Genomic DNA, 10,634 nt, shown 5'->3' with positions numbered 1-10,634 from the left:
TAGATGATCTAATATAAATGGCCACACCTCTCTTGTTTGAAGATTTTCCAAAATGAACACTGTAGTTATCGATAGAATATGACTGGTTGTTGACGACATCAAGGGAATATTTTGGATATATTTCCGTTACACATATTATGTCCGGTTTTTTTTCTTTAATTGCTACTTCCAGTTCAGTTTTCTTTGATAGTGTTAACGTGTCCACATTACTGTATAAAACTTTAAGGTTTGCCAATCCTTGGTAGCGGTTAAAATGGGTAAAATCTGTTTCCTATGCCCTCTCTACTGTTGGTGATGTTGGTTCATCATCTGTGACCTCAGTTACTGTAGTGTTTCCTGTTGTGTCCCCGAAGGTTGATGTTTCCATATATGGGAAGGTTACGTCATCTCTATGATCTAGTAGTGTCTCTTGCGAGTATAGATCATCTGACATTGAGGTATCATGGTTAGAGAGACTTGTCGCCATAGTTGGATCTATAGGGCTGATGGATATAGTGTCTAAGGATTCTTTGGTAATAACTCCTTTAGGGAGATGAGGTATATTTGGAAGTGTAGTCCTGGGCCCCTTTGTTGTGTTGCTTGACTGTAGGTTTAGTCTTTCTCTACCTTGAGTGCCTTTAGATTGACGTCTCGGTGTAAACAGTTCTATATCTTTTGGTATTGTTTCAGCACTATTAGAGGGAGGGTGTTTAGGTGCTCCTATTTCTTTTCTCTTTTTCTTTCTTTCTTCTCGCTGTGTTTTAGTTTGGTCACTTTTCAGGATAACCTTTTTCAAACGAGTCGGAGCCTTATCCGATATATGTCGAGCATTTTCAAGGAGTGCCTTCTTCTCTGACTTTTCTATCATTACTATAAGAAGAGGTCGGGTCTTGGCAGAATTGTACTTTCCCATTCTGAATTGAGTGGTAAGTTTGATGTTTTTACCGATTAGGCTTTGTGTCAGATCGTCTATATCCTTCTGGTCATTGGTTTTCCTGTCCATGTTGTTCTGGTCAGTCTTTTCCGGGACATTGAACAGTATGATATTTAGTCTCTTGTTCTTGCGCTCCTCTAACTCTTTGTGACGTTCATCAACTAACTCTTGTATATGTGTTTTGAAATCTCTTGTAATGTCTGATGTCACAGTTTCTTTGATACTATTCATTCCAGATTCAAATTGATCCTTACGGTCTATTTCAAGTTTATCCAAACGAGACTCAATTTTGTTGAAACGGTGATTGGTATTGTCACAGAGTTTCCTTAGGTCTGAACCCATCCCTATCAATGTTGGTTGTAACCTGGCACATGTTGAGCACGTCCAAAGGAAATTTTCAAGTTCAACATTTACTATACAACTGTACATATTATCTGAGATACCCGAACAACGCTGACAAAAATACTGTTCACATAGATAACAGCGAAGGGCTTTTGAGTTGGTATCAAGCCTTGAATCACAGCGCCCACATATTTCATTCTCAGAGCCTTGTCGTGCCCTTTTGGGATTTTGTTTATCTGTTTTTGTGTCCACCGGTCTCACTGGTAAAGCTGATTGTTTGTCCGTCATGTTTGTGAATGTAAGTATTAATATTAACTGTATTTGACTAGCAGAGTGACGAGTTAATCCTCACCAACTCATGTTTTAGGCTATTATATAGATATTGACAAACAGGTACTGTTGTTGGACTGATGAGAGACAAAAAACCACAAATATGTTGATCAGGATGTCGAATATTACAGATTTAAATAAAGTAGTAATTAGTAATTAGCACTTGATTGTGGCAGGTCGAAACCTACCTACACTTCATGTGTAATGGTCTCCAAAAACATTGGACATTAACTATGGTTACTGATAGTACAAAAATCCATACAGAGATCTGGTCACAGTAAGGGGTGGCAGGTAACCCCACCTACAACAGATACTGATACAGCACAGTCCTAGTATGTATAAATTTGTGTATACTTGTAAAATATTTATGTAAACTATAAACAAGCAAATACAAGAATACAAAAATAGGTCGTAATCAGTGAGTGGCGGGTATTTCCCACCTACTTAGTGGAACATGTACATTATTAACTCATTTTGGGTGTCACCATGTTTACAGATTAGTATAGCTCAAAATATTCCTTATGCAAGAGTATCGATTATCAATGTGCTATTTATGTAGTACACTCATTTACCTTATTATTTAATAGAGAGGAATAGAAAGTGACTTAAGGTATCCAAGTCAGTTATATATATACAACAAGCAGGGAGTAACGTGGTGACAGGTAAACCCACCTACACACGAATAATATACAATATATAGATGTATAGAGTTAAATAAGGTCACAATCCTTTATCTGGATTTATCTAAAGCTGGTACATAGTTAGACATATAGAGTAATGACTGGTTAGTTTGACAAATAATGCACTCACAAAAGTATTAATTTCAGTTTTCAATATAATATAATATAATATAATGTAATATAATGCAATATAATGGTGGCGGGTATTACCCACCTACTCAAAACTTTCCAGTTATGGATTGCAGTGTGTACAGAAAAACAAAACTACTGTCATCAACTCCTATCAGTGGACGTTAGTTAAAAGTCACAGTCCTCCTCCGAGCTCACACCAAGAACAAGTACATCTTCTGGCTTTGTAGGTATTATACATGTGACGGATTGCTCATTGAGCTTGTCTTGTTTGATATTAAGAGCGTGACACAAAATCTTGTTGGTCCAAACAGTCGCCAACTTCACGCCCGGGTGAACACCATCTCGCAGGAGTTTTATATTTATCGAGTACCTGGTTTTTTGCCGTTTTGATGATTTTCGACTATTAACCATATGACTGTACAGGAACAGGTTCGTTTGGTTATTACTAAGATTGATTTGTTCGATGTACGTATTTAATAGCCGAACTTGTCTGGTTATTTCTTTGTCATCTGTCGATAAATCATCGGGATCATTTGGTAGTCCCTTGGATAGATTCCATGTCGCGGCACTAAAAGTGGGGCAATCTATTAGACATAATGACACTTTGTTACCGTATGTTTCTTTAGGGAAATTGCCCTATGGTACTCGTCCACTATTGTATTTACGACTATGTCAGAGTTTGGTTCACGTAGACAAATGTATTTGCCAGATTTGGAGCCAATGTCACATGTTCCTGACCATAAATACAATATTATTGATTTGTGCCTACACACAGCTTTGGAAAGTCTTTCGCTTATCAGGTCGACGAGGTCCTTGGTCCTAGCGCCCGGGATACACCAAAGCTCGAGCGGAAAGCGTGCCCCAATATAAGAATTTCTCAGGGAAAACCCTTTACTATCAGATATAAGGATTGGTTTGATGTTGGTGTCTCCACCGTCCGTCAAAAGTTCTCTCCCGAGTTTCTCGATAGTTTTATCTAATTTTGACAAACTCATTTGTACATACTACAACGAAAAAACTGAACAAGATAAAGAAGGTTTTCTACTTACAGTAGATGGTTGACAATCCCCACAACCCATATCCAGACAGAAAATTTTTACACTAAATAACCAACATTTCAAAGATGGCGCCGGCAGTCATGATTGGACTTCTGTGTGGGTTTTTTGTATCACCGTTATATAGGCTCATCTATGTTCCATGCAAAATAACAATGCACAGGATCGTTGATTGAAAGTTCATTGACGACCTTAGACCATATTGAAGACTGGATGGTGGAAATAAAAATTGATTTTGCACCGATTATGACATTTTTTTTTTTCAAGCACTGGAGAACACGTCTGTACCTGGCGCATGCGCAATCACTTCGAATTTGGCGTCCGACCAGAAACATATATAACGTTACGTAACCTCCAGTCTAGTTCAATAAACCACAACATGTCATGTAAGACCAAGACCGTTTTCGTTTATTCGGAACAACCAGTTCGACGGTTTGTTATTGTCATTATCTAAAATGTAAATCCTGACGGACCTGCAGTTTTTTTCTGACCGAAGGGTCAGGATGACCTATAGTCATCATGCACCGTCCGTCGGCGTCCGCCGTGCGTAAACTATTCATTCAAACGACTTCTTCTCAATAACCGTAAGGCCTAAAGTACTCATATTTGGCCTGTAGCATGCTGGGATGAAGAACTACCAAAGTTGTGAAAATGAATGACCTTGACCTACTTTCAAGGTCAAAGGAGTCAAATAGGCTAAAATCTTTGAACAACTTCTTCTCAATAACCGTAAGGCCCAGAGTACTCATATTTGGCCTGTAGCATGCTGGAATGAAGGCTACCAAAGCTGTGAAAATGAATGACCTTGACCTTCTTTCAAGGTCACAGGGGTCTATTAGGCTAATATATTTTTAAGTACTTCTTCAAACTAGCCGAAAGGCCCAGTGTATTTATCTTTAGCCAGTAGCATGATGAGATAACGGACACGGGGGTCAAATATTCTAAAATCTTGAATTTTGAATTTCTTATCAAGTTCTTGCCAGTGTAATTTAGCTGACACTTGCATGAAATGAGCCTGACATGGTCCCAACCAAGTTTTGTTATATTTTAATGTTGATCCGAAATCCAAGATGGCCACCACACCTGCCATCTGGAAAATATATTTTGAACTTCTTCTATTGTTCTAAGTTTGGCTGAAACTTGCATTAAATGATCCTTACATTGTCCCGACAAAGTGTTTGTTTTTTAACCATGACACCATATCTAATTAATTTCCTATACGGCTATTGCCAAGGTAGTCAGAAGACCGTTAAGGCCCTTGGGCCTTTTGTTTTTATACAGGCCTGTGAGGGCTTTGTTAAGGCTCGTCTGAAAACAATATCAGATTAGCAGGTCCGTCTGAAATTCATAAGCGAATGTAGCCTAGGTCCAAACAATCAAACCGTATAATCGAAAACGGCCAATGACTTTGAAGGTTCATAGGTAGCAGAAAACAGTAGATTTGGACAATCTATGAAATTAAGGCGCATGCCTTAGAAATATAGATATAGTCATTTAACTGTAAAAAATACCTGTACAAAAGTATATATATAATTAATCAGCACAACTTTTGCAATTACAATTTGATATTTTGATACAGATTTGGCCATATTCTGCGCTTATTCATGCATGTGAATACCATGGTAACAACAAAAAAAAATACCTGAAAAATTGCAAAATATCATGATTTTTAGCCCAAAATTGCAGAAAATTGTACTCAATTTTTTTCTTAAGACCTACCTTAAATTGAGCATTTCTATCACAATGGCAAAATAAGCTAATTTATTTCATAGGTCGATTAGGTGGATTTTTCAATATTTTTGCCGAAACCCGCGCCATGGATTTTCCTTCAAGTAAAGCTAGCATTTCCGGTCAAGACGCACTTCCGGAGGAGCCCAGAATTGTAATCTCTAACCCATTTTTGTTATGTTTATTTTTGAAAAAAATGAAACTTATATCAAACCCTCCATATTGGATGTACCAATTTCAGAATATATTTGATTTTTACCGTATTTTTGCGCGTATAGTGCGCACTTTTTTTCATAATTTATCAAGTGAAAAGTTGGGGGTGCGCACTATACGCAGGTACAAGGCATGGCCAGGTCCTGGGTCATGATCACCGACCGGCAGGTCCGAGCTGTGCAGTAACATTTTGTACACGTTGTCGTGAAATAATTATGATTAAATACTTGGATCTTTAAGTCAATGCATATATTCAATATAAAAGGAAAACATATCTTGAAATTTTTATCTTTAATTCCTTGAAAGTCCGTTTTGAGAGCACGTGTGTTCATGACCGGATTCATGTTACGATCGTGAATCTTCAGTAAGATATCTCCAAATCTAAATGAATATAGCCTGGAGCTTGAAACGATGTATAAGTGTGTAATTAATTCGTCACATTAGACAGATTACCTTATAAATATGTTTCTCCAGCATGTGAAAACTTTTGAACTTGCAAATGTTTACGGAAGTGAGTGTAATCCCACATGCAGAGCCAGCAAATTAAATACGAAACTAAAACCTTCTTACATTAACACTGACCAATCGGCACTATAAATGATGGCATGACTGTAAAATTTACTCTTATTACTATCTTTTGAAATGGTTCTGTAGGATATCATCCTGATTTTAATACTAATTGAAATAATTGAGAATACGGAAGCGTGCAGTCAGTAATCAAATATGGCGGCCACCTGTGGTTTGATTAGCCTACTCGGCCGGCTTTCCAGCTAATATCTTGGACAATGATTAAATCTAAATGCCGAACAGATACACAATAGACTTAATTGATACCACTTGGAATTACACAAGGTATGGTTAATTATTTGATTGTAAAAACATCGTTGTTGATATCCTCATTATAGTGTCACCGGCAATTCACAAGCTAACTAGGCCTGCCCAAGGATTTATAAGTGAGAACTAAACACCACACGAGACGCCTATGAACCGGGAATAAAAACCGTTTTTCTCAACAAATACTTGTCTGATCAAGTCAAACGAAACACCAATGTAAAGTTTATTAAATTTTACAACGTTTATTACTCGCTTTAAGGACGGAAAATTTAAAAAATATGTCTTAAATTTTCGTTAAAAAGTACGACAGCTCATGAAATGACGGCTCCGCTTCAGAAAGTAAGACGGTAACCCTCGCACCCGCAAGCTACATCAAAGGCTGCGCCGGCAGATATCAAAGGAAAACGGTCGTCGCCCAACGTCACGGTCAGTGCACAAACACAAAAGCTCCTACGTTGTACTCCCCCAAAACCCAGTGTGACTTATCCTTCTCATATACGTCCTTGGCCTGCCGTTGTGTAAACAAAGTGTCAATCATCGTGTCAAACTCCTCTCGCCAGTTAATTTTAATGAACAGAAAGTTGTTTTAAGCACTGATAAACAATAGGAACCGTTTGATTTTGTTCTTCAAAAGTGTTTGGAGGCAATGCAAAATGTTGTGAACGAAGATACAAAAACTGAGATTTTTTTTGTAAATTTTTTTTTTCTAAAATAAAACTCAAAAACGTACCTGCGCACTATACGCGGGTGCGCACTATACGCGCAAAAATACGGTAATTGTTTATGCATGGCTTAAAACAGGGGCTCCCCACTTAATAAAAATATAGCCCGTGGCCAGGCTGTTCTTCTCTTGTTTGCTACCTTATACACCAAGTTATAACTTTCTAAGATTCTCGAAAACCCAAATATTGTCTTGAACATGACGCGACGAACAAAATGACATATCCGGTTAACGCGTATCTTTAATAGTCACCGAGTACTGCCAATTTCCCTGAATGGTACATTTTGATTGATTTTGCTCTCAAACTAGCAACAAGGGGAGGTAATTTTAAAAATTAAAAGTCCTATAACTCTGTCATTTACTGAAATAAAATGGATTTGAATATTGAATGTGTTATTTTGAGATTCTCTCTATGACATGCAGTGGAAAAAACAAGGATTTCATCAATATTGACCCTGCTGTATGAATATCATAATTACTATGACGTCATCAGTAACCATGACATTATCAGTGTGTATCTATGACGTCATAAATACTCAGTGACGTCACAAATAAGGTCAGAAACCCTACTTATACTGTTGCTCTGCAACAGATAAAGTGATTCTGATATCTAAATAATGACATGACATCAAGGATTTGGAAATTTCATGTATATGACATTATGATTTTGTATTCTTACCCTGGAAATAAGCATTTTCATGAATAATCTTTAAAAGTCTCCGCCACCCCTATTTTATCAAAAATAGACTGTTTTTCCTCATATAATTAAGAAATTGGTAATAATAGACAATACCGGCCTTGCCGCACACTCAATTTCTGACAAATACATGCATTTTTGAGATCAAGACAAGTTAAATAGTGTTTTTACAGAGAAAATCACAAAATAACACTATTGCTCTAAGTTTCCATGGATACCGGGCAATAAATCAAGTTTAAATAATCAGAATTCATGCAATATGGGTTGTATAACATCCAATAAGTTATAATGAGTTAGTTTTCAAACAAATGAAAGCAAAATGAATTTTAGCCAAATTATTTAACAATAAGCATGTATACATGCCATGAAAATGAGCAAATAAGCCAATTACCTCCCCTTACCCATCCCATGTGAAAATCATGATTTCTCCCTGTCTATGACCTGTTTTCTTGAGGTTCCCAGCTATAATGAACAGAGGCGCTGTTTGTTTACAACTGACAATGCACTTCCTTCGAAAACCTCTTTTTCCATGCAGTATAAGGTAGCAGAAAACAGTAGATTTGGACAATCTATGAAATTAAGGCGCATGCTTTAGAAATATAGATATAGTCATTTAACTGTAAAAAATACCTGTACAAAAGTATATATATAATTAATCAGCACAACTTTTGCAATTACAATTTGATATTTTGACACAGATTTGGCCATATTCTGTGCTTATTCATGCATGTGAATACCATGGTAACAACAAAAAAATACCTGAAAAATTGCAAAATATCATGATTTTTAGCCCAAAATTGCAGAAAATTGTACTCAATTTTTTTCTTAAGACCTACCTTAAATTGAGCATTTCTATCACAATGGCAAAATAAGCTAATTTATTTCATAGGTCGATTAGGTGGATTTTTCAATATTTTTGCCGAAACCCGCGCCATGGATTTTCCTTCAAGTAAAGCTAGCATTTCCGGTCAAGACGCACTTCCGGAGGAGCCCAGAATTGTAATCTCTAACCCATTTTTGTTATGTTTATTTTTGAAAAAAATGAAACTTATATCAAACCCTCCATATTGGATGTACCAATTTCAGAATATATTTGATTTTTAATTGTTTATGCATGGCTTAAAACAGGGGCTCATCACTTAATAAAAATATAGCCTGTGGCCAGGCTGTTCTTCTCTTGTTTGCTACCATAGGTATTGTGATTTTTAACCCTGCTCAGGGGCTTGTACCTTTGACAGTTGAGAAAACAATACACTGCAGCTTTCTTAAAACTTATATTTCTGAGAGTTTTTCTTAATGCAGGGAAAATATTAACATAAAATTGGGAAAATGCAGCAAATATTCAGCCACAGAGCCTAGTTTCTAATGATTAGATATATATATATAAGATAGGTCACGTCTATTTACATACATTACACAAATGTGAATAGATGTGACCTATCTTATATATATATATCATCATTAGGAACGAGGCCCTGTGTTCGGACAGAGAATTGTAAATAGTGTTACGGTTGCCTTCTAGCTTCGTGCTAGGGTGAATTTCCCTTTAGCTCAGTCAATAGAGTGGCGGACCAGTAAGTCTGGGGTCGCGGGTTTGAGTCTGGCTGGCGGCACACTACTCTGCGCCCTGTTACATTTTGTGCCGTAGACCACTCCATATGAGATTGAGAGCCTTTTTGGAGAGAGAACCTGGGTTGTTCTGTGTTCGGGGGTGAACACGTTTGAAGGGGGGAGTAGTGTTGTAAATAGTGATATCGTCGCCTTCTAGTTCGCGCTAGGGGGAATTTCCCTTTAACTCAGTCGGTAGAGTGGTGGACCAGTAAGTCAGAGGTCGAAGGTTCGAGCCCATCTGGCGGCACACTACTCTCGCCCTGTTACATTAGTATGTAAGTAGACGTGACCTATCCTATATATATCGCATCATTAGGAACGAGGCCTTGTGATTCAGCCATGAATGTACATAAAAATCACTGCTATTTGTTTTATAGTATTATATTTTGTAAACAGTGGTAATATTAGCATTATCCGAATATACAACTTTGAATAAATTTCTTGAATCTTTAATTTTGAATATATATTTGGTAGAGTATATTTATCAAAATTAGTATATGTGTTGATATTCTATATTTTGTAGATCTCCTAATAGAAATTGTGACAGACATGAAAGAAAACACAGAAAATTGGCTGAACCTTTTCCTTAAATTTGCAAGCAGAAAACTATCAAGATTTTAGGGATTGTCAGAAACACTTATCTGTTTCTGGAGACAAGCGTGCAGAAACTACGCTCAGCTTATTTTCGGAAGCAGTAGAGAGGTATGGATTACCATCAAGGATATCAACGTAAGAGGTGATCGTTGAGTGGAATATGTGCTAGTGGAAGAGTTTATGGAAAACTAAAGAGGATCGAACCGAGGCAGTTATATTGGAGGAAGATCAGTACACAACTGAACAGTCGCAATAAACGACTATGGAGGGATGTTATTATTCAGTGATAAAAACTTTTTATAGCCTTTTTTTATAACAATGTTTTTAGAATATGCAAATGTTTTAGAATGTCGAGAATGAAAATGATCTTTTCTGTCTCCATTATGTCTTCTTACCATGGATTAATGCTGCTCCAGCCTCTCGGTTAATTTTCTGAAGCCTACAGTCAACATAGTATTAGAACAAAACATGGTGAACGTTGGAGTCCGTACAGAATGTGGATGAATATATTGATTAAACTTACATAGATAGAACAGTGTTGCTGTAAGAGATGTCATGAAGTCAGCTAACATTCAATCATTTGGAATAGACCCCTTTGAAGTGTACACCAATAATGGAGACATGCTTCCACCACATTTTCCAGAAGTGGAATTACAGTTACCTACAGGTAGACAAAGAGAGGAAATCCTCAATGACTTGAGAACAAATGTTAATCCAATGAGCAACGGTCCAGAGTTTGGCATATATACTTACCTAATTGTCAGAAAGTATCTGCATTCCTTGC

Source organism: Argopecten irradians, chromosome 6 (genome assembly GCF_041381155.1).
Source record: "Argopecten irradians isolate NY chromosome 6, Ai_NY, whole genome shotgun sequence".
NCBI lineage: Eukaryota > Metazoa > Mollusca > Bivalvia > Pectinida > Pectinidae > Argopecten > Argopecten irradians.
The sequence above is the reverse complement of the archived record's forward strand: the minus strand, read 5'-3'. Positions refer to the sequence as shown.